This window comes from Lepidochelys kempii, chromosome 2, assembly GCF_965140265.1.
Source record: "Lepidochelys kempii isolate rLepKem1 chromosome 2, rLepKem1.hap2, whole genome shotgun sequence".
Taxonomy (NCBI): Eukaryota; Metazoa; Chordata; order Testudines; family Cheloniidae; genus Lepidochelys; species Lepidochelys kempii.
Genome location: NC_133257.1, coordinates 3,694,169 through 3,716,898, shown reverse-complemented (window position 1 = coordinate 3,716,898; position 22,730 = coordinate 3,694,169). Strand labels below are relative to the sequence as shown.

General features: G+C 46.0%; 1 protein-coding gene across 3 annotated transcripts in view; it reads left to right on the top strand.

Moving 5' to 3' along the window:
* ARHGAP39 (Rho GTPase activating protein 39) overlaps positions 1–22,730 on the top strand; it is a 423,047-nt gene that overhangs the window by 218,764 nt on the left and 181,553 nt on the right. The window lies entirely within an intron of this gene.

The following is a 22,730-nucleotide window of genomic DNA, read 5'->3' as shown; positions in this document are numbered from 1 at the left end:
ACTGTTCAAGGACAAGGCAAAGTTTGTACCTTGGGGAAATTTTTAGCCTAAGATGGTAAGAATAAGCTTAGGGGATCTTTCATGCGGGTCCCCACATATGTACCCTAGAGTTCAGAGTGGGGAAGGAACCCTGACAGGGACTATTTAGAAAAGCTGGATGAGCACAAGTCCATGGGGCCGGATGCGCTGCATCCGAGAGTGCTAAATGAGTTGGCGGATGTGATTGCAGAGCCATTGGCCATTATCTTTGAAAACTCATGGCGATCAGGGGAAGTTCTGGATGACTGGAAAAGGCTAATGTAGTGCCCATCTTTAAAAAAGGGAAGAAGGAGGATCCAGGGAACTACAGGCCAGTCATCCTCACCTCAGTCCCTGGAAAAATCATGGAGCAGGTCCTCAAGGAATCAATTCTGAAGCACTTAGAGGAGAGGAAAGTGATCAGGAACAGTCAGCATGGATTCACCAAGGGCAAGTCATGCCTGACTAATTGCCTTCTATGACGAGATAACTCGCTCAGTGGATGAGGGGAAAGCAGTGGATGTGTTATTCCTTGACTTTAGCAAAGCTTTGGACACGGTCTCCCACAGTATTTTTGCTAGCAAATTAAAGAAGTATGGGCTGAATGAATGGACTATAAGGTGGATAGAAAGCTGGCTAGATTGTCGGGCTCAATGGGTAGTGATCAATGGCTCCATGTCTAGTTGGCAGCTGGTATCAAGTGGAGTGCTCCAAGGGTTGGTCCTGGGGCCGGTTTTGTTCAATATCTTCATAAATGATCTGGAGGATGGCGTGGATTGCACCCTCAGCAAGTTTTCAGATGACACTAAACTGGGAGGAGAGGTAGATACGCTGGAGGGGAGAGAGAGGCTACAGAAGGACCTAGACAAATTAGAGGATTGGACAAAAAGAAATTTGATGAGGTTCCACAAGGACAAGTGCAGAGTCCTGCACTTAGGACGGAAGAATCCCATGCATCGCTACAGACTAGGGACCAAATGCCTAGGCAGCAGTTCTGCAGAAAAGGACCTAGGGGTTACAGTGGATGAGAAGCTGGATATGAGTCAAGAGTGTGCCCTTGTTGCCAAGAAGGCCAATGGCATATTGGGCTGTATTAGTAGGAGTATTGCCAGCAGATCGAGGGACGTGAATATTTCCCTCTCTTCAGTATTGGTGAGGCCACACCTGGAGTATAGTGTCCAGTTTTGGGCCCCCCATTAGAGAAGGGATGTGGACAAATCGGAGAGAGTCCAGTGGAGGGCACCAAAAATGATCAGGGGGCTGGGGCACATGACTTACGAGGAGAGGCTGAGGGAACTGGGGTTATTTAGTCTGCAGAAGAGAAGAGTGAGGAGGGATTTGATAGCAGCCTTCAACTACCTGAAAGAGGGTTCCAAAGAGGATGGAGCTTGGCTGTTCTCAGTGGTGGCAGATGACAGAACAAGGAGCAATAGTCTAAAATTGCAGTGGGGAGGTCTAGGTTGGATATTCGGAAACACTATTTCACTAGGAGGTTGGTGAAGCACTGGAATGGGTTACCTAGGGAGGTGGTGGAATCTCCATCCTTTGAGGTTTTTAAGGTCAGGCTTGACAAAGCCCTGGCTGGGATGATTTAGTTGGTGTTGGTCCTGCTTTGAGCAGTGGGTTGGACTAGATGACCTCCTGAGGTCCTTTCCAACCCTGATATTCTATGATTCTATGTTATACTGGCAGTTTTAGGATGGGAAGGTTGGACAATGGGGTTTTGTTAGTTGCTGATGGATTATTTCATGCTGTACAAGACAGACATAGTTGTGGTCTGTGTCTGAGGAGTTTACAAGCTAACGAGGCAGCATCATACACTGCAAGCGTGAGAGAGGTTCTGTTGTGGAGTGTCTGGGGGGAGACATGTCCAGTGTGTGTATCCATCCAGTATATGGCAGTAGTAACCTAAACTTGTGTAATAAACTCTATATCACCAACAGCGGATGGAGATTCTCCTTTTGTTCAAGTAGTAAGTGGAGCTGAGCTTTATCCCCACGCTTTCTGTGAGTTTTGAATGAACATGTTATGGAGCATAATGATGACCAGAAAGTCCTAGGTGGCCATGGGTGCGTTACATTACAATAGGCAGGGAACAGCATTTTCATAGATCATAGAATCATAGAATAGAATATCATGGTTGGAAGGGACCTCAGGAGATCATCTAGTCCAACCCCTGAATCTGAGTAATCTGGATTCTCCTGAAATTACCTTGGGGGTGTCAGACAGTTAAACTGAACTACACCTAGTCATGGATACAGGCTCTTGGTTCCAGGGTGGCCTTCTGTGGGACTGGCACAGTCACTCCTAGGAAATCAGGACATCATTCTCAACTCGGTAATGTTTATAATTTGTCATGATCGCACACTGGCTTCCGAAGCATTGCGGTCATGGAGAAGAAGGAAGGTCCAGTGGTGAGGGCACTAGCTTAGAACTTGAGACACCCGAGTTGGCATCTCTGCTCCGCCACAGATTCCCTGTGTGACAATGGCAAGTCACTTAGTCTCTCTGTGCCACAGTTTCCCATCTATACTATGGGGGTACTCGCACTGTACGAAATACGTTAAAGATTGTGAGGTGCTCAGTATTGGGGGCTGTGTAAGCACCTACCGTAGACATTGCCAGTGGTGAAAGCAGTTGGTACTCTCAGAACTCATTGTTCTGCTTTGTATTTGTTCCCTAGTAAGGTACCAATGAGAGAAGGGCCCCATTTCAAATTGTCTGCTGCCTCCTCAACAGCCTGTATCTTGGAGTTGGAGCAGGAATGCTGCAATTGGTATAGATCTCCTCCCCGCTTCTGCTTGCTCTCTCTAGCATAACTCCTCCTGGCTTTCTAGGCTGAGCCTGCCTGCGGCTGTTGATTATTCTTTTTTTAATCGTGGAGATGACAGAGCAAGCCACTGCCTACTGGGTGACATTTAATTCTGCAAAGATTAGTTTAAATTGACGTTCCAACCCCAGCTCAGCTCTGCAGCTTGGTGCATTTTAAATTCAGCTGAAAATAACAAGTGTTGTTGAAAGGTGGGTGATCCTATGACCTCAGTTGGAAGGTGCCGCCTGCAAGCACCCCTGTACCAGGTGCAGAGGTGGAAAGGAGGACTTTGTAAAATCAAACAGCGCCCACTACTCCCACAGGGTTTTCCCTTCCACTTCTCTCCCACCCCAGCCCTGTGATTTCTTCTCTGGCCTTGCAGTTATTGCTGTATTGGGGTCCCCTCTGTGATTATTCTCCCATCCCAATTTAGTGCAGCTGTGATGCACCTGTCTTATACTTGGATCATTGCTTGGATTGTTGCCTCCCTCTTACTTTTTCACCCTCTTCTTTCCTCCTCCTCCCCCCCTTCCCCCATTAAAGCAGCGTGGGGGATTCCCCCTGGGCACTCAACACATTGACCCTCATCTGAATGGTAAATGACCCACTAATGGGGGCAGTCTTTATATGAAGATGGTTCTCTGGGGTCAGAACGCTTAACAGTTCTCCCTAATGGAATCAGCTAGGCTGGTGCTGCCCCCTCATTTCCAGCTGCTCTTGCAGGCTGCCAGGATTCTCTTTGCAACGAAAAGCCATCAGCACCTGTAGAAGCAGCTGGAAACATGGAGGAAGAGGAAGAGCCTGTACCATGTGACCTGCCAGCACTCTGTGGGCCACAAGTAAGTGCTCTGCCAGCCAACAGCTTGAGAACCCCTTCTGCAGTGATTAAAATAGAGGCCTAAGAGTCAGGACTCCAACTCTCTGTCCTTCAGATTTCCCATCTGTACAGCAGGGAAAACTGCCCCCCTCCCCTTGTGGAGTCATTATGAGGCTCGATGTTTGTGAAGTGCTTTGTAATCCTCAGGTGAAAGATGCCAAGGGTTGTTGGAATGCAAGGCTGTGGAGGGGCACACGCTGGGTTTAAGGGAATGTTCTCCTGTCATTTAAGCAGTGAGCACCTGAATCCTGAGAGCTTTGTTAAAACACATGGAATTGCTAGTCCCCTATATGACTTCAGCCCCTAGCATTTGTCCAAACTCCACTCAGATCCTCATTACACAACTGCTTAAGAAGCAGGTTTTTCTGCTTTGAGTTGCATCTATAATAAAGAATTCAGCTTCCATTTGAAATTGCATGCACATGTGTATGTGCACGTCCCACAGTTCGCTTTCGGTAGGGTGACCAGAGAGCAACTGTGAAAAAATGGGACGGGGGAGGGGGTAAGAGGTGCCTATATAAGAAAACGTCCCCAAAAACGGGACATCTGGTCACCCTAGCTGTAGGTAGCAGTGCTTGTTCTGGCTCTATTAAGTGCTGTGTTTTACAGGAGAGTTTTCATTAATTGTAAGAAGGTTTTATCAAGGACACCCTCATTATGAATTGCTGTGCTCGTTGATTTATGTTTCTGGATGTGAAATACAGCTTGTTTTCCCCAGTGTACAGCTGCTTGCAGACAGTGATAAGCAATTTTCTGAATCACCTTTTAATCCTTTTCTTGTAATTAGATCCTTAGGAGAAGGAAATATGCTCCCTATACATTAGTGCTGTAATGAGACAACGCGGTGGAATTGGTGCACTCCATCTTGGCCTGCAGTGCCCTTATTTCTCCTGTCCTGGCTTTTTCTTGAGCGGCTCAGTTGTCAAGCTGACATTTTGGTGTGGACAAGCATCCATCTACTAGGGAATAGACTGAGACCCTTGCACACAGCTGAAGCATGGTGTCAGGGTTCCTTCCCCACTCTGAACTCTAGGGTACAGATGTGGGGACCCGCATGAAAGATCCCCTAAGCTTATTCTTACCAGCTTAGGTTAAAAACTTCCCCAGGGTACAAACTTTGCTTTGTCCTTGAACAGTATGCTGCCACCACCAAGCGTTTTAAACAAAGAACAGGGAAAGAGACCACTTGGAGACGCCTTCCCCCAAAAATATCCCCCCAAGCTCTACACACCCCCTTTCCTGGGGAGGCTTGAGAATAATATCCTAACTAATTTGTTACAAAATCATCAAAGACGCAAACCCCTGGATCTTGGAACAATGGAAAAATCAGTCAGGTTCTTAAAAGAAGGATTTTATTAAAAAAAAAAAAGAACAGTAAAAATCATCTCTGTAAAATCAGGATGGAAAATACTTTACAGGGTATTCACATTCGAAACACAGAGGATCCCCCCTCTGGGCAAAATCTTAAAGTTACAGAAAACAGGAATAAACTCCCTCTTAACACAGGGAAAATTCACATAAAACAAAAAATAAACTAATCCGCGTTGCCTGGCTTACCTATACTGGTTGCAATATTGGAGACTTGGATTAGGATGGGTTGGAGAAGACGGATTTTTGTCTGGCCTCTCTCAGTCCCAAGAGAGAACAACCATGTAAACAAAGAGCACAAACAAAAGCCTTCCCCCCGCCCAAGATTTGAAAGTATCTTGTCCCCTCATTGGTCCTTTGGGTCAGGTGCCAGCCAGGTTAGCTGAGCTTCTTAACCCTTTACAGGGTAACAGGATGTTTCCTCTGGCCAGGAGGGATTTTATAGCACTGTATACAGAAAGGTTGTTACCCTTCCCTTTATATTTATGACACATGGTCTCTGTTAATTTTCTGTACTGCCTACCCTGTGATGAATGGAATTCAGTCTAAGAGGCTGTGTTCCAGTTCAGTGAGTCTGGTTTGAAGGCCAGATTGTGTCAATACACACCGAGGAAGCTTTGATCTGGCAATGGCAGAGTGCGGGACAGAGATGAGATGCGTACAGGCATGTCTTCAGACTTCCTCTGAAACAAGCAGGATCCCTCTAATCACCAATACGTGTCTGCACTTCCTTGAAAAGCGGACCCTAAATCCTCTCAATGAACATACCAGCTAAACGTGAACCAATTGGATCAGTGGCCCAACTTGTATGCCCTACATTCTGCTCAGTCAGCTCTCCCTGGGCGTGTTGGTGTTGAGACATTAAGGGCCAATTAGCTGCACTTGTAGTAAATTATCCACACACCCATGTTTGTGCAAGTAAAATGTGGAACTGAACCCAGAAATGGACGCTTACTGCAAGAGGCATGGTCTGCGCATGGGGCTGGGAAGCAGCCTCTACGGAGTTCCAGTCTTGGCTCTCCCTAATTCTGTGTGGCTTTGTGCCCAAGTCACTTAAGCCTTCTGTCTCCATTGCAAAATGCAGGTGCCTACCGTCCCCACTTTGTAACGTGTCCCTTCACCTTGGTATCACCAGACTAGTGAGAGGATTAATTAGATAATGTTTGTGGCATTGTACACAGTGTTTGTTAGGTACTGCAGGTATAGCGGGTTTGCACAGGCGGTAGTTTCACGTCTTTTGCAAGTGCACCTTGGGCTTCCATGCTTGAAAATGAAGCCTGGTATGTGGGGTTACCAATTTGCTGGTTGAATTAGGAGAGATCCACACAGGTGGCCTGGAGCCAGCAGCTTTGCTGAACAACATTAAGCGCAGTCCAGCTCCCCCAGCCTGCAATTATTGCAGTTAGTAACCATGGTGAAAATAAATGAGTGTTCTCTGCAGTAGGATAATTAAGTAATAGGAGAGCATCATGGTTAGTGTCCATGCTGCAGGAGAGAGGTCATTCATCAACCAGGGCTATTAGGATAGCAGGCGAAAAGAGAGAGGGAGAAAAAAGGAATGGGTAGCAGGGCCGGGCTGGTGTGTTGGGTGCACACTTGGCTGCATCTTAAAATCTGGGGAGATTGTTCATTCGTAACCTCAGGGTTAAAGCCTATGGGAGCCTCAGGCAGGACTCGGTGCAGTCTCTTTACTTGAGGAAGCCTTCACTTCTCAATGGCTGTTTAGAGAGTCCTTTATAATCCATGTGGATGTGTTCTTATGGTAGAATAGGGAGGCAGAGTGGGCTAGTAGCTAGAGCAGAGGACTGAGAGTCCACACTCAGGTTCTAGTCTTGACTCAATCTCTTCCTGTAGCAAATGACTAATGGGCTGATTTTCGGAGGTCCTGACTTCTGTAGCAGTTGTGGTGCTCAGTACCTCTGAAGATTAGGCTATTAGCCATAAAGTTCCTCAGCTTTTTCTCCCTTTTAAAATAGGGATAATGTGGGCTGCCCACCTTTTGAGGTGATTTGAGATCCTGAGATGAGAGGTGCTAGGTGGATGAGTGTGAAGTACTAGTAACTACAGTAAATGGGACTCAGGTTCTACTGCAATAAGCAGCTTCACTAAGATTTCATCGGACAGCATCTGCTCACTCTTAGCTGGTTAAGTTTCCATTGGTAGAGTCCTGGGGTTTGTGATTGTCAAGTAGTGACATCCGTGAATGGACATTGAGGATGACTGTACAGTGGCACAGGAGAGCTTCCAGTCCAAAGGATTCCAAAACGCTTTGCAACCTGAGTTAGATCATGAGTAGGGGACGCCCCCACCAGTGGAGTTAAAGGTGGTTGGTTAATCTCCATTCTCATGAAGCCATTGACTAGTTTAAATGGCCAAGCAATGTAAAGTGCTAAGGAGAGAATGAATGAGAGGGACCATAGTAGGTGGAAGTGGGGAGAACTTAGATCCTGCACAATTCAGCTTTCATTTGAACTTTGTCAGGCCATAATCCAGGGGTGTGTGTGAAATCCCTTCTCCTGTGCTGTCAATGTGCATGGCATGTCTTCTGTGAATTTACCATAACCTCCTTTGAATCCCTTCCAAAAGTTCCACCTCTGCCACAATGCTGATGAGAAATAAGCCCATTAGCCATGGCTTGATTGTATGGCAGTGAAGATACTTGGCCCTGGCTTTATCTACTAATAACAAAATGGCAAACATATCTATGTGTATAAAAATTGTTCATATTTGTATCCCTCTCACCCCAATCTTGACTTGCAATCTTAGACTGTTCAGGACAGGACTGCATCTTTGTGTAGCTAATGTTAATACTGAAGTACTTTTAGAGGTCTCAGAGTTGTCCTTGGTCTTGACTGGGGGGGGTGGTGGTCTGACACTACTACGGTATAAATGTCAAAAATGAATGATGAACTGGCCATGTGAAAGGAGTGTCATTTGCATGTTGCAGGGAGATGGAGTGTATGCCAGAAACAGATGGTGTGAAATAACACAGCCCCCATCCTACTTTAGCTTGCATCCTCCTGTTAGTTGCTTTTCCTGCTCTACTGCCTTTCTGCCACTTTGGCATTGAAGTTACTCTCACATTGTTCACATGCCAAGTGGTGGACGGCTCAAATGACACTGCTTTACCCCTCCACCTATTTCCTGACCAATTTGCATCCATCGTGTCAGTGACAATCGCCTGTGTCCCTTCTCATTTAGTCCCATTGTGTGTGATCTCTGGGCACTGAATTCCAGTTCTATGGGCATGAAAAACTTTCCCAGCCTAGAGCGTCTTGGCCTTTTACTGAGTACAAGTCACCATGGATTGAAAGGGACATTAGCTTATAACAGCCCTTTGACCGCTGCAGTCTAACTTCTTCTGGCCAGTTGGTCATGTATGTATGTTTCGTTTTGTTTGTATTGTGGTATTCCCTAGATGCCCTAACCTGGATCGGGGGCCTCATTGTTGCTAGGTGCTGTGCAAACATACAATTAGACACGGTCCCCACCCTTCAGCCTTGCAGAGAATCAGTGGCCATGAAGAGTGAATTTTCCCCGTTTCTCAAGGTCCCTCCAGAATAGATCTGATCACATTGGCAGAAGCAGTGATGTTTGGAGAAGCCAGAGAACTTACATGAGCAGAGTTCACAATTCCAGCTGAGTACTGAGCTGCAAAGCTCAGGTGTGGAGTTCAATCTCCCTACCCCCAAGAGTTGGGTGTGAGCAGATCAGTGTTTTGACTTGTCACCTTCTGTGGGGTTCAGCTGTGAAATTTGTGTAGGTTTGGATTCTCAAACCTTGGCAGGAGTTTAGGATTGTCTGGATCTGAATTTCAGAATGCACTGATGATGAAGATTGATGATGATAATGTTTCACTACCTGAAATCCCCCTCAAAACTCACCACTTAAGTGTTTGTTCAGTACGTGGCAGAATCTCATTAGTGAGCCATGTTTTACTCATACAAGTGTATGGATGTATTTGTATAGAGAATTCCAATGTGTTGTATGTTCTGCTTCTGTATAACATGGAAAATTGAGAGCCTTCCTCTTCCCGCAAAGCCACCTCCATTCTTAAGAGAATTCTGGCCGCCAACGTCTCATTACTTACCACGTTACACAGTCATTTTTAATGTCACGTGGGTGCTCTACAGATATCCGAGTGTGCCATTATTTTTGCCTCTTCAGATGCTGCTGTAGATGAGGCACTGCGAGCAGAACCAGACCACCTTTGCTAATGAGGGGTCCCTGCCTGTAGCAATTCTTTGGAAGTCTTGAAGCAAAGCATTCTCAATTTGTACAACAATAAGCGGTGCACACGAGAGAGATGCATATGGGTAGATATTTGTCTCTCTCTTTGTGGGCATTTTTCTGCAAAACCCATAATTGGACACATTCCATAGATTTTTCTGAAGGGCAAAAAGGACGAGTGCTGTGAAAAGGTAACAGAGAAGTTTAGAGAGCGAAATTAGCTAGGAAATCAGTATGTGTGTTCTCCCAAATGTACTTGCAGCCTGTATCTCCAGTAGCTTCTATGCCAACATAAGGACTCAGTGAAGAATTAATAAGATGAAACAGGTCTCCAGCACTTCCCACTTGAGGATCTCAAGGCTCTTTACAGACTGTAGCGAGGGGGAGTGCTCCACTCCCTGACAGATGGGGGGAGAGCTGCGACTGCCCCCTGATGGGCAGAACCAGGATACCCATGGCCACTCCACCGGAAGTAGAGGGGTGGGGCAGGAACAGAAACTGGAACTATAAAAGGCCGGCCCTCTACCTCAGTTGGGGCAGAGCTGCCAGAGGAGGAGGATGTCTCTTCTCTGCTGCTAAGCCCAGACCTGACAGAGGCTGCTACAGTGCCAGAGACCCAGAAGGACTGCCGGAGCTGCCGGACACTGGGGACAGCGAGGAGCTGTTGGGGCTGCCGCTTGCAGTTTACCTATGAGACCGATGACAGTTTACCAGACAGTTTACGAGACAGTTTATGAGACAGTTTACGAGACCGATGACAACCCTGGAACCCAGGTACTCTGGATTGGGAGTGTAGTGTAGGACTGATTGCAAGTCGGCCAGCGTGTTGCAGTGGGATTTCCCCACTGACCCAGTGGCGGACCATTCCGCCACTGTTAGGGCCCTGGGCTGGGATGCATTGGAGCGGGAGGGCCTTCGTCCCCCTACCCCCTCAACATCAGGGGTGGCAGCCTCCCCACTTCGTGGTCAGGAGGCCTGCATTGGTCTAGCACCCACCTGAACTAGAAACTAGAGGGTATGCTGACTCTCCCACCAGAGAGCCAATCTCCCCACTGTTGCTCTGCCCAACAGCTGGCCAGAGCCCCTTACCTGAGCTGAGTGCTGCCCCGCCCTGATGGAGGGCCCCAGGTGAATAGACTCTATTGCTCTGCCTGAGTGACTGTAGGTCAGAGCCCCTACTGGATTACTGCCCCACCCTGATAGACTCGTTGCAGCTCTCCCAAATCTCTAGCCGGAGCCTTTAACTGTGTGTCACCCTGCCCTGAATGAGAGCTCCAGGCCTATAGACTTATCGCTGCTTGGCCTGACTGTAGGCCTGGGACACTAACTGTGAGCTAATTTCCCCTTGAACCGAAGCGCTCCAGAAGTGTCATAGAATCATAGAATATCGGGGTTGGAAGGGACCTCAGGAAGTCATCTAGTCCAACCCCCTGCTCAAAGCAGGACCAAACCCCAATTTTTGCCCCAGATCCCTAAAAGGCCCCCTCAAGGATTGAACTCACAACTTTGGGTTTAGCAGGCCAATGCTCAAACAACTGAGCTATCGCTCCCCCCTGTTGTAGCGAAGGGGGCATGGTCTCCCGCCCTGATGGATGGGAAGAGAGCTGCGACCACCTTACACAGGCATTGATGAATTTGGACCACTCTGCCACTGTTATGGCTCTGGGCTGGGACACATTGGTGTTATGACACAGGGAGGTAATTGTTACGCCTCTAAAAATTACGCAAGCTCCTCGTCCTGATTGTCCCCTTATGTCACTTTTAATGTGGGGCACTGAGTGAAGGGCAGATGGATTGAAGAACCCTCCCAACCATTGGACTATCTATACACAGATCTATCTAATGGAAAATAATTCTCCTACCGTCGATCTAACCCAGGTAATCTGTGTGTGGTGCGCTCGTTACACCTGTTTGTGGCAAAGTTCTGCGTATTTAAAGTGTTTTAGATTGGAGGTGATATGGCCATAAGTCACCAAAACAACTTTAACAGCTCCCAGTCTCATAATTTATTACCAGGTATAAATAATAGAATTGTAGGACTGGAAGGGAGCTTGAGAGGTCGCCTAGTGCAGTCCCCTGCACTCGTGGCAGGACTATGTATTATCTAGACCACCAATGTAAGCCCCATGTGCTCTGAATGCCTTGGACTCCTCCAGTGCTCATGCCAAGTAATGGAATAGTTTTGGAGAACCATGTGTTTCATCGTAAGCTCATGGAATGGATCTGCTGTGAGTCTTCTCAGTTGGTGAGGGGTGTCCTTGAAAACTTTTAGAGTGAGGTGGAGACAGCAAATGTGGTCCTCTTACCACCATGGGGGCTGTCTTTGGGAATGTCATATGTCTTGGATGATTTAGAAACAACAAATCCTGCACCTATGATTTTGTGTCTACACTACAATTAAAATCCTGTGGCTGGCCCATGCCAGCTGACTCGGGCTTGCGGAGCTCAGGCTAAGGGGCTGTTTAACTGCAGTGTAGACATTTGGGCTCAGGCTGGAGCCCTGGCTCTGGGACTCTTTGTGGGACCTGAGCCCGAATGTCTACACTGCAGTTAAACAGCCCCTTAGCCCGACCCCCTTAGCCCGAGTCAGCTGCTTGGGCCAGCTGCAGGATTTTAATTACAGTGTAGACATACCCTTTATGACCTTCAAGGCACGCTGCAAGGATCCACTTTCTAGCCGAGTTTTATTGAAAGCAGTGCAGAGAGGTTTTTTAATTTAATTTTATGTGGAGCTATGAGACGGGGAGGTTTCACAGTATTAATGTAATTAAAGGTGCTAACAGGCTCTCTATAGATCTGAATAAATTGCTTCCCAACCCGTTCTTCAGAGTGCCTGCAGTTCCTTTTTCAAGGGGGGGGAGTCAGTAATGATAAACAAAGATGTGTGTGTTTGAGAGCTTTGAAAGAATCACATGCCAGGGAAGAGGCTCTGTACATCAGCGCATGTTGGCTGTTGCCAGCTCTTATTCTGTCAGTGTTGCAGCCTGCCTGGCATGTCATTGAAGCAAGCAGGGAATGATCAGAGGCATTACTTTGAATGGGTGAAACTGAAATGTGACATTTCACATCAAATCTGTAGTTGTAAATACATTTGGAGTTTGCTCAGCTTTTTCAGTTTAACCCCTGGCAGCTGCACTTTGGAATCAGTGGAGGCTCCCCAGCTATGGAGACAGCCTGCATGCTGCTTTGAGAAGGAACTGGGGAGTCCTTCGCCAGTAGGAGCTGATCTGAGCAGTAGTGGCTCATTGCTGGGAGCATTCACGTCCTGGGGAGAGCATAGGTGATCAGTGTTTGGAATGGCACTTGAAACCTTCTACCTCTAGGTCACTGGTACTGCAGAAGTGCAACATAAGTCAGTAGCAACCAGAAATCTGTTAGAGTCTGATAGCTCTTTGTTGCTTTATGCACAGTGAGTTGTATTGGTTCTCAGACGAGTTCCTGGTGGGACAGGTGTCGCCATCAGTCACCGCCACAACTGGTGCTAAACTCTACTTGTTTTTTGTACAGAGAGGTCAAGGGTTGAATGGGCCATGGAGACTCAACTCTCTTCTCAACCCCTACAAGTAGGGTAGCAGGGCTGAGGCCTATGTGTGGGGTAGCCTGGGGGAAGGTACTGCCTGTTCCGTGTCTGTGCTGTGGATAGAGGGTGTCTGTCCATTAGGCATGTTTAAACGAGAGAATCTCTTTAAAAGAGAAAAGGAGCGGGGCTGGGAAAAGGAGGGCTGGGGGTAGAGACAGGAAAATAAACGTTGAAGGGGTTTGTTCTTTTCTGAAGTAACCATTAAGCATAGATGGCTGTATGGTCCAGTGGATTAGCTACTGGATTGGGAGCCAGGGGATCTGGGTTCTGTTCTGTTCTGGGATCCGCTACTAACCTGCTGTTTGACCTTGGGCAAGTCACTTCCCCTCTTTGTGCTTCTGTTTCCCTTCCTGCCTTGTCAATTTAAATTGTGAGCTCTCTCAAGCCAGGACCGTCTCTCATTTTATGTTTGTACAGCACCTAGCACACTGGGGTATCTTGGGTTGGACCCTCCGGGCACCACAGTGATACGAACAAGAACATCCTGACACAAATGAGAGGGAGTTGTTAACAAGCCTTGGTTAGTCTATGAGCAGAGATGATGGTTTAAATCTGGCCCAGTTTGCTAGCAACCAGAAAGTCTCTGATTTCCAGAGGTGCCTGTTGAAGTCAATAGGAGCTGCAGATGCTCAGAACTGCAAACCAGACCCTGCATTATCTGACTGCAGTTTGGAGAAGGATAGGAACTAGGGCTGACGAGCGATTAAAAAAAATTGTCATTAATCATGCGATTAATTGCACTGTTAAACAATAATAGAATACTGTTTATATAAATATTTTTGGATGTTTTCCGCTTTTTCAAATATATTGATTTCAGTTACAACACAGAATACAAAGTGTACAGTGCTTACCTTATATTTATTTTTTATTATAAATATTTGCACTGTAAAAATAAAGAAATAGTATTTTTCAGTTCACCTAATACAAGTACTGTAGTGCAGTCTCTTTATCATGAAAGTTGAACTTACAAATGTAGAATTATGTATAAAAAATAACTGCATTCAAAAATAAAACAATGTAAAACTTTAACGCCTGCAAGTCCACTTGGTCCTACTTCTTGTTCAGCCAATCTCGAAGACAAACAAGTTTGTTTATATTTGCAGGAGATAATGCTGCCCGCTTCTTGTTTAAAATGTCACCTGAAAGTGAGAATAGGTATTCACATGGCACTGTTGTAGCCAGCATCACAAGATATTTACGTGCCAGATGCTCTAAAGATTCATATGTCCCTTCATGCTTCAATCACCGTTCCAGAGGACATGCATTCATGCTGATGACAGATTCTGCTCGATAATGATCCAGAGCAGCAGACCGACGCATGATCATTTTCATCATCTGAGTCAGATCCCACCAGCATTTTTTGGTGGTTCGGGTTCTGTAGTTTCCGCATCGGAGTGTTGGTCTTTTAAGACTTCTGAAAGCATGCTCCACACCTCGTCCCTCTCAGATTTTGGAAGGCACTTCAGATTCTTATACCTTGGCTTGCATGCTGTAGCTATCTTTAGAAATCTCATATTGGTACCTTCTTTGCATTTTGTCAGATCAGCAGTGAAAGTGTTCTTAAAACGAACATGCTGAGTCATCATCTGAGAAAGCTATAACATGAAATATATGGCAGAATGCATGTAAAACACAGAGTGGGAGACATACAATTCTCCCCCAAGAAGTTCAGTCACAAATTTAATTAACACATTTTTTTTAACAAGCGTCATCAGCATGGAAGCATGTCCTCTGGAATGATGGCTGAAGCGTGAAGGGGCATACAAATGTTAAGCATATCTGGCACGTAAATACCTTGCAATGCCAGCTACAAAAGTGCCATGGGAACCCCTGTTCTCACTTGCAGGTGACATTGTAAATAAGAAGCAGGCAGCATTAACTCTTGTAAATGTAAACAAGCTTTTTTGTCTGAGAGATTGGCTGAATAAGAAGTAGGACTGAGTGGACCTGTAGGCTCTGAAGTTACATTGTTTTGTTTTTTGAGTGCAGTTATGTAACAAAAAACAATCTACATTTGTAAGTTGCACTTTCATGATAAAGAGATGAATTGAAAAATACTATTTATTTATCATTTTTACAGTGCAAATATTTGTAATAAAAATAATATAAAGTGAGCACTGGACTCTTTGTCTTCTGTGTTGTAATTGAAATCAATATTTTTGGAAATGTAGAAAAACATCCAAAATATTTAATAAATGTCAGTTGGTATTCTATTGTTTAACAGTGCGATTAAAACTGTGATTAATCGCGATAAATGTTTTTAATTGTGATTAATTTTTTTGAGTTAATCGCGCGAGTTAACTGTGATTAATTGACAGCCCTGATAGGAACAGATTTTGGTTTGTCCCATTCTCAAAAGTCAGGTATCCCCATGGAACAACCTGCTGCTGGAAGATTCCTGTGCTCCACAGAGGCACTTGCTGGTCCTTTCCCAAGTCAAAATTGACGGTATCCTAAGGGACTTTTGTTGTTTTTATTTTATTAGTTTGACATGGTCAGACAGGTGGTCATATCACTTTATAGAGGACACTAGGTAGAGTCAAAGATGCCCAGGACCTGGAATATTTATATAATCTTATCTGTTGCTGAAGCCAGAGAGGGCAGTTCTGGGGTTTTGTTCCCCCACCAGCTATGTCCACCACTATTTTGTGATGGGGGGAGGTTATCTGATGGGATCTCTGCTGTCTCAAGCCCTCAGCACTACCCCAACTTGAAGCAGCAGAACTGGGATCCCAGCCCTGTTGGGATCATCATGTTGCTGATTGATTGATTGGGAGCTGGAACTGTGTCATCCTGCCACCAGCACAGATGGAAACTCCTGCCTTGTTTGTGAATTTTTGAGTGTGTCATTGTTCCTCCCTTTAGTATCCCTTTCCTGTTGCTCCTTGGGCACCCAACAGTGAAGAGGTGAAGCCTGAGGGCTTGAGCAGCTCAGGAGGGACTGTGTGGACAGACGGAGGATTCAGGCACAGTCCTGAAGAGTTAATATTGTGGAGCTGAGGTTATAATTATTTCTGTCCATGAATTATTAATAAAGAAAAACTGTGTTCATTTCATTGCAAATTCCAATTAGAGTTGAAATGAATAACTTGAGGACATGCCACTAGAATGTAAATCACAGGAGTTCCAGCTGCAAGCTGGAAATGCATTTTGCTGGATTCTTTATTATTCTGGGAAAACATTACTTACAGTAAAAAGAAAAGGAGTACTTCTGGCACCTTAGAAACTAACACATTTATTTGATGCATCCAATGAAGTGAGCTGTAGCTCACGAAAGCTTATGCTCAAATAAATTTGTTAGTCTCTAAGGTGCCACAAGTCCTCCTTTTCTTTTTGCAGATACAGAGTAACGCGGCTGCTACTCTGAAACCATTACTTACAGTGAACTTAACATGCATTACCAGGGAAGCTGAAGGCCGGTCTGGTTTCATGAAGGTCAAACCTTCTTTCTCAGTGCAATTGCAGGGGCCAGATCTCTTCCCTGCACATACCTTGTCCAGCATCACTTTGACATCATCCCAGAGGTGGGAGTTCATGCTCCTGAGGACTTGGAATTTGCGTTTCATAAGCAGGAGGATGGAGCTATATATTACACCTTCCCAAACCTTCCCCTTCTCTCTTTCTCATCATCCTCCCCTTGCCTGACTTGCTTTCCTAAAATGGCCTTGTAGCCCCCCCGTCATGAGCACAGGAATGAGCTCCCACTAAAGCGTCATTCGCTCTTTCTCTATCAGGAAAAATAACTACCAGGATGGTCCCAGCTGTTTCCTCGCCTGGAGAGCAAGGAATTGAGTACGAGATCCCAACCCTCTTCAGCATGACACAAAACGCAACCACTGCAGCTGGCCCAAGGCGAAGTTTTTTGTGCTGGAAAAAGATTGTTTCTTTGCCTTACACTCCAATAAAAGGATGCAGCAATTCTCAGCCCTACCTGCTCAGGACAAGGCTCTACAAGGCCCTCCCACAGCCTGCCCCCCAGATTCCTAGTCTGTCAGCTTTTCTTCTTTCTTGTCTCTGTTGCTGCCTCTCTTACCAACAGAAGTTGGTCCAATACAAGATATGACCTTACCCACCTTGTCTCTCTAATGGCCTGGGACCAACACAGCTACAACTACACTGCACACAGGTTTTCTTCTGGAAAGAAAAGTCAAGAAGAGCTTCTCCCTCCTCCTCGTTGTACCAAGACTCACCTGTTGAGATAGAAGGGCTTTTATTGGCAAAACATATGGTCTCCTGCTGAGATGATCTGATGTCCCTTGAGCTATTCGTGTTCCATTGCACTAGGTTACCCATGTTGACTGCATCCTGGGTAAAATCACTGCATCAGGTGATAGTGGATAATATGTAACCGTATTAAGTGAATTATTTTTCTTAATTATGAGATGTAAATAAACGAGCAAATAAAATAGGTAGCACAAGTTGTTACTCGCTATCTATAAGTAGCATAGACTGCAACTAGGCAGTACAGAATAACCTTTCTTGCCACTTCCTCTGAAGGACTGGCTGCCATTGGAGACAGCATACTGGTCTAGCTAGAGCCCACTGGTCTTGGTTCTGTGTAGCAATTCCATGTTCCTGTTCGTTCCATCTGGCTGCAGCAATTAGACTGTAGTCTCTGCCCCAAAGAGGAGTGGATCTTACTGTAAACTAGCACAGTCCCAAGCACAGTGGTACCCCTTGGTGCCATGGTAACGCAAGTAATTGGTGTATTCTCTCATGCTATCAAATGTCTGGACTCACCAAAAATTTAATCATATTTTTCTGGGTCCTGGAAACCACCTGAACCTATTTAACTCTTCACTGCCATCTAACAGGGGAGTGCTCCAAGAGAAGGCTGCAGCGGTGGCAACTAGCCAGTAGGCTGAAGGCAGCATGTAATTGACATGAAACTGCGGCTGTTTATTACAGAGATGCAGCCTGTGGAAACTTCAGGTCCCAGCATACTAAGCGTCTATACTGCTTTGGCCATCCTCAGTACAGATGATAGAGCAAAATTCCCACAGTGCCCCCTCTACCTTCTACAACGCCAGCACTCCATCACCATTCTAATCAAACCTCAGCCCTTGGAAGGGAAATTTCCTTGGATGGGGACTGGCACCCGTGTCAGGTTAAAACTCTTTTAGGATTTAAAAAAGAAGAAAAAAATTTCATCCGTGCCAGCCACAGTCCAGTCCTCTGACACTGCACCAGATGCAGCGCTGGATCACGGAGGGGTAGAGTAGCAACAGCAACAAGGCTGAACACCACCATTCCAGTGCAACACTGTAATTAGCATGTGCACAGCCATGTTAAAGGGAAAATGCAGGAGGGTGATTATTTACCGCAAATATGCCTTTCAGCCATCCCCACTGAACATCAGCGAGGTGCTTTTACTCTTTCATTCCCTCGTCAGTGTTTGTCTTTCTAAAGCTGCCCTCTTTGCAGTTGCCTCCCAGCAGCAGGAGTGTCAGATTGGTTTAGCTGCAGCGATGGGGAGAATTGCGTGTGCAGGGCCGTCACATTTCTCTCCCCTGCTTACTTCTGATTCGATTTTGTGTGTTAGTGTGGTGTTGGATGTTAATCTTGTGCAGTGAATTGATGTGTCTGAAGTCTGGTTTGCAGTTCAGTCAACATCAATGCTATTCCTCCAATAGAGGAGGCATTAGAAAGTAACATTGTGCTGGTTTGGGGCAATATGTTGTGTTTTCATTCCAATGCCATGTATAATGTGCCATAAGTTAGCTCCCTTGGTTGAAATAAAGTGTTACATAAAATCATAGGAGTGCAGGACTGGAAGGGACCTCGAGAGATCTCCTAGTCCAGTCCCCTGCACTCATGATGTAACCTGTTAGAAAACTTTCCGTGGAAGTATTGTAAACTGAGTACTATGTAGGTGAAGCAGAGTAGCAGAAAAATGACCTTTAGCATCAGCAGAACTAAATAATTAACATCTTACCATCTGCATCTATGGATCCCGATTCTGCTTTCATTTACCTCTGTGTAAATCTGAGGTAAATCCACTGACTTCAATGGAGTCTGAGTTCCAAAGCTGGTCTGTGCTCTGTATGTACAATAGGAAGCATTTTTTGTAATGGAAAAAACCCTAAACACAGCCCCAGAAATGGTCCCACCTGGTGAAGATGAAAGTGCTGCACTTGTATTCCCTCTCTTATTCTGCATTGTGTCTGGGAACTGCGCTGTTCTATACCTTCTGTTTGCTAGTTTGTCGGCTCGGTCACCTCTCACCACAAACAGTGACCAGACTTAATTCCTTACGTCCCAGTTCCTTTGCTGCATGCTGTCTGTTACTTACATAACTGGCTGCTCCGTTTATTGTCCAGAGTTGTGCTGCAATACTGAGTCTGGGAAATACAGCTACAAGAATGAACTTTGTTGTGTTTTGCTGTGGAATTGATCTCTCATGGTCTGGTTAGACTCTCCATTTTCAGGTGTTTCTATTTGTTAAATATTGTATTTCAAAATAGTAAAAATTAGCTTTGACCTCCTCTGACAACTGAATTGACCCTGGAATTTACATTTCCCATTCTATGTATATGAAATACAAGTGCCGTGATAATGCCAGATGCCCTGGCATGGTAAATATGTGGGTTTTTATTGGTATGCTCTCTTGTGAAGGTGTAACTCAGCAACGAGGAACAGCTCGGTGCGATGGGAAGGAAGCAATAAACTCTCACGGACTCCTGGAGTCTTGTACCCTTGCAAACAAATGGGACAGTGTGGCTGAAGTAGCAAAGCTGGTGGCCCCATGCAGTGCCCAATATGAGAGGCCATATTTCTCCAAGGGAAAGGAGGGCTTTAAAAATGTCCATAAATAGATTTCTCTGCGTTTTGAGTTGTCTATTGGGGTCCATAAACATCAAGCAGCCATCCCGATAAACAAGGCTGTTGGTCCTAAATCATTTTTATGTGTGTCTGTGCCTGGGTGTTATGGAGCAGGTGCCCTATGGTACTGGGGCGGAAAAAAATCAAGAAATGCTTTGTAACGACATTGCCGAGCTGCCTTATCATTTAACTTGGGGGCTGGGGAGGAAGGACTGCAAAAGCTTTCCCCCACCCCACCTCCTGAAAAGGAACCAATTCCTCCCTACCATAAGCACACATCCCCCCTTTGGCCTTAGGACTCACACTCACAAATTACTGCTCAGGCCCCCAAGAGTCACAATTGGCTCAAAAATCATGATTTTTTAAAATAATAAATGCTGGGTGCTTTACATTTTGTCTTCTGGATTTTGAGCTCTTAGGATTCTTGCTTCCTAGCTTTTCCCCTCAAATGAGGACTAGAAGCTTGCTTGGTTTTAAGTCATAGAATCAGAGAATCATAGAATATCAGGGTTGGAAGGGACCTCAGGAGGTCATCTAGTCCAACCCCCTGCTCAAAGCAGGACCAATCCCCAATTAAATCATCCCAGCCAGGGCTTTGTCAAGCCTGACTTAAAAACTTCTAAGGAAGGAGATTCTACCACCTCCCTAGGTAACGCATTCCAGTGTTTCACCACCCTCCTAGTGAAAAAGTTTTTCCTAATATCCAACCTAAACCTCCCCCACTGCAACTTGAGACCATTACTCCTTGTCCTGTCCTCTTCTACCACTGAGAATAGTCTAGAACCATCCTCTCTGGAACCACCTCTCAGGTAGTTGAAAGTAGCTATCAAATCCCCCCTCATTCTTCTCTTCTGCAGACTAAACAATCCTATTCCCTCAGCCTCTCCTCATAAGTCATGTGTTCCAGACCCCTAATCATTTTTGTTGCCCTTCGCTGGACTCTTTCCAATTTATCCACATCCTTCTTGTAGTGTGGGGCCCAAAACTGGACACAGTACTCCAGATGAGACCTCACCAATGTCGAATAGAGGGGGACAATCACGTCCCTCGATCTGCTTGCTATGCCCCTACTTATACATCCCAAAATGCCATTGGCCTTCTTGGCAACAGGGGCACACTGCTGACTCATATCCAGCTTCTTGTCCACTGTCACCCCTAGGTCCTTTTCCGCAGAACTGCTGCCTAGTCATTCGGTCCCTAGTCTGTAGCTGTGCATTGGGTTCTTCCGTCCTAAGTGCAGGACCCTGCACTTATCCTTATTGAACCTCATCAGATTTCTTTTGGCCCAATCCTCCAATTTGTCTAGGTCCCTCTGTATCCTGAGATCCTCATAGTTGAGATTTTTTCCTAATCACATGTCTTTAGGATCTGATGTTCCTTCATGGAAAGCACCAAATGTTGAGAGACTTGCAATACAATCATGGGAGTTGGCAACACTGGGAAGGTGGCAAGATTGTCGTTCAAGAGACGCCTCAAATTTACTGGACTCACTTTACAATAAAAAGTAGGGAGGTGGCATGGGGAGAAGAGGATCTCTCGCTTTCTCTTCTGAGGACCTTGATAAGGACCAGGGCTAAAGGCTTTCCTCAGTAAATGAAAGCGAAGATTCTCCTTGACATTTTTAGTTCGTTTGGCTGGGCTGGGCTGGGCTGGGCAGGGCAGGGCCCAGAGGCTGGCTCTGTGGTGTTCAGGGAGATTCTGTGGAAGGATTGGAAACCTTTTGGATCACTTAATTGACCTGTAACAGTGCTGGGAAGGCGGAAGGGGTGGTGTTGCGTAGTGAATATGGGGCTCTGCTCTGTGTTTTACTGATTTAAAGCACTTTGCTGATTGGTGCCAGTAGGAATTTCTCCAATAAATGAAACTGAAGCCAATGGGGGGTGGCGCCTGTGGGCGAGAGCAGCAGGGGAGCGTCCCCCCCCACACCTAGAAGCCGGACCTGCTGGCCGCTTCTGGGGTGCAGCGTGGTGCCAGGACAGGCAGGCAGCCAGCCTTAGCCCCGCTGCACTGCTGACCACTGCCCACCCTTCAGCTTGTTCAACAAACGAGGCAGGGATCCTACGGAATACAGTCTCATTCACTACACAGCCTTGACTTGTTCCTAGAGCAGCTCTGTCTTGTGCACTGAATGAGGCACCGGTCTTGTGGACAACATAGGACGTGATCATGTAATTAAAGGTTCTCATAAAGTGCATACACAAGGGGTCATTCTGTAACTTCTGAGTGCTTGACTTTACAGCTTGAATTCTTCCCATAGTTCTTTGCATGTAATTATATAGAGTGCCACAGTCCTGCCTGGTACTTTAGACACGCGGACAGACAAGGCCCAGGCCAAGGCTTTCAGGTGTGACTCGTGAATCTGGCTGCCTCCATTGAGACACCTTAGGGCTGATGTTTAGAAAGTGCCAAGCTACCAGTCCACTGAGAATCAGGCCCCTTTAAAGTGTCTCAAGTTGGGCATTCAAAATCACTACCCCAGGTCGCTTCCATGAGGGGCTGACAACCTGCGGCTCAGTTCTCCAGAGCAAGGCACCTATAAACCCAGTCCGGGCACCCAAAGCCTTTGATCTGTGACCTTCCTTGGGTGAAGATCGTTCCATATGATTCTGTTTTGGTTGCTGTTTACTTGAACTAGTTACGTTAAATCCACCAAAGCAGTGTGGGCCATGTGTGCTGTAGCAGAGAGATGAGTCTTTCTCTGCATGTGCCCCAGCAGCAGTTGAGAGGCTTCCTAGATTTAACTGTCTGGGGAACAGTGCCAAGTGATCTCAATGGACAGTGTTAGACAGGAGCTTGCTTCCCTTAAGGATCTGGCAGAGGCTGACTTTAATGTCTCAACTGCTGGGCTAGGCCCATCACTCTTGCTGGGGGAGTGTGGTAAGGTTGGCTGCCTTCTGGGAACACCTTTGTTTCTGTGCAAATGGAATATGTGTTAAATAATTGTGATGGAGAGCCAGGTGCTTAGAACACTGCACAGAAATTCAGAGCTCTTCTGCTAACTCACCGGGGTTCCCAGACCAAAT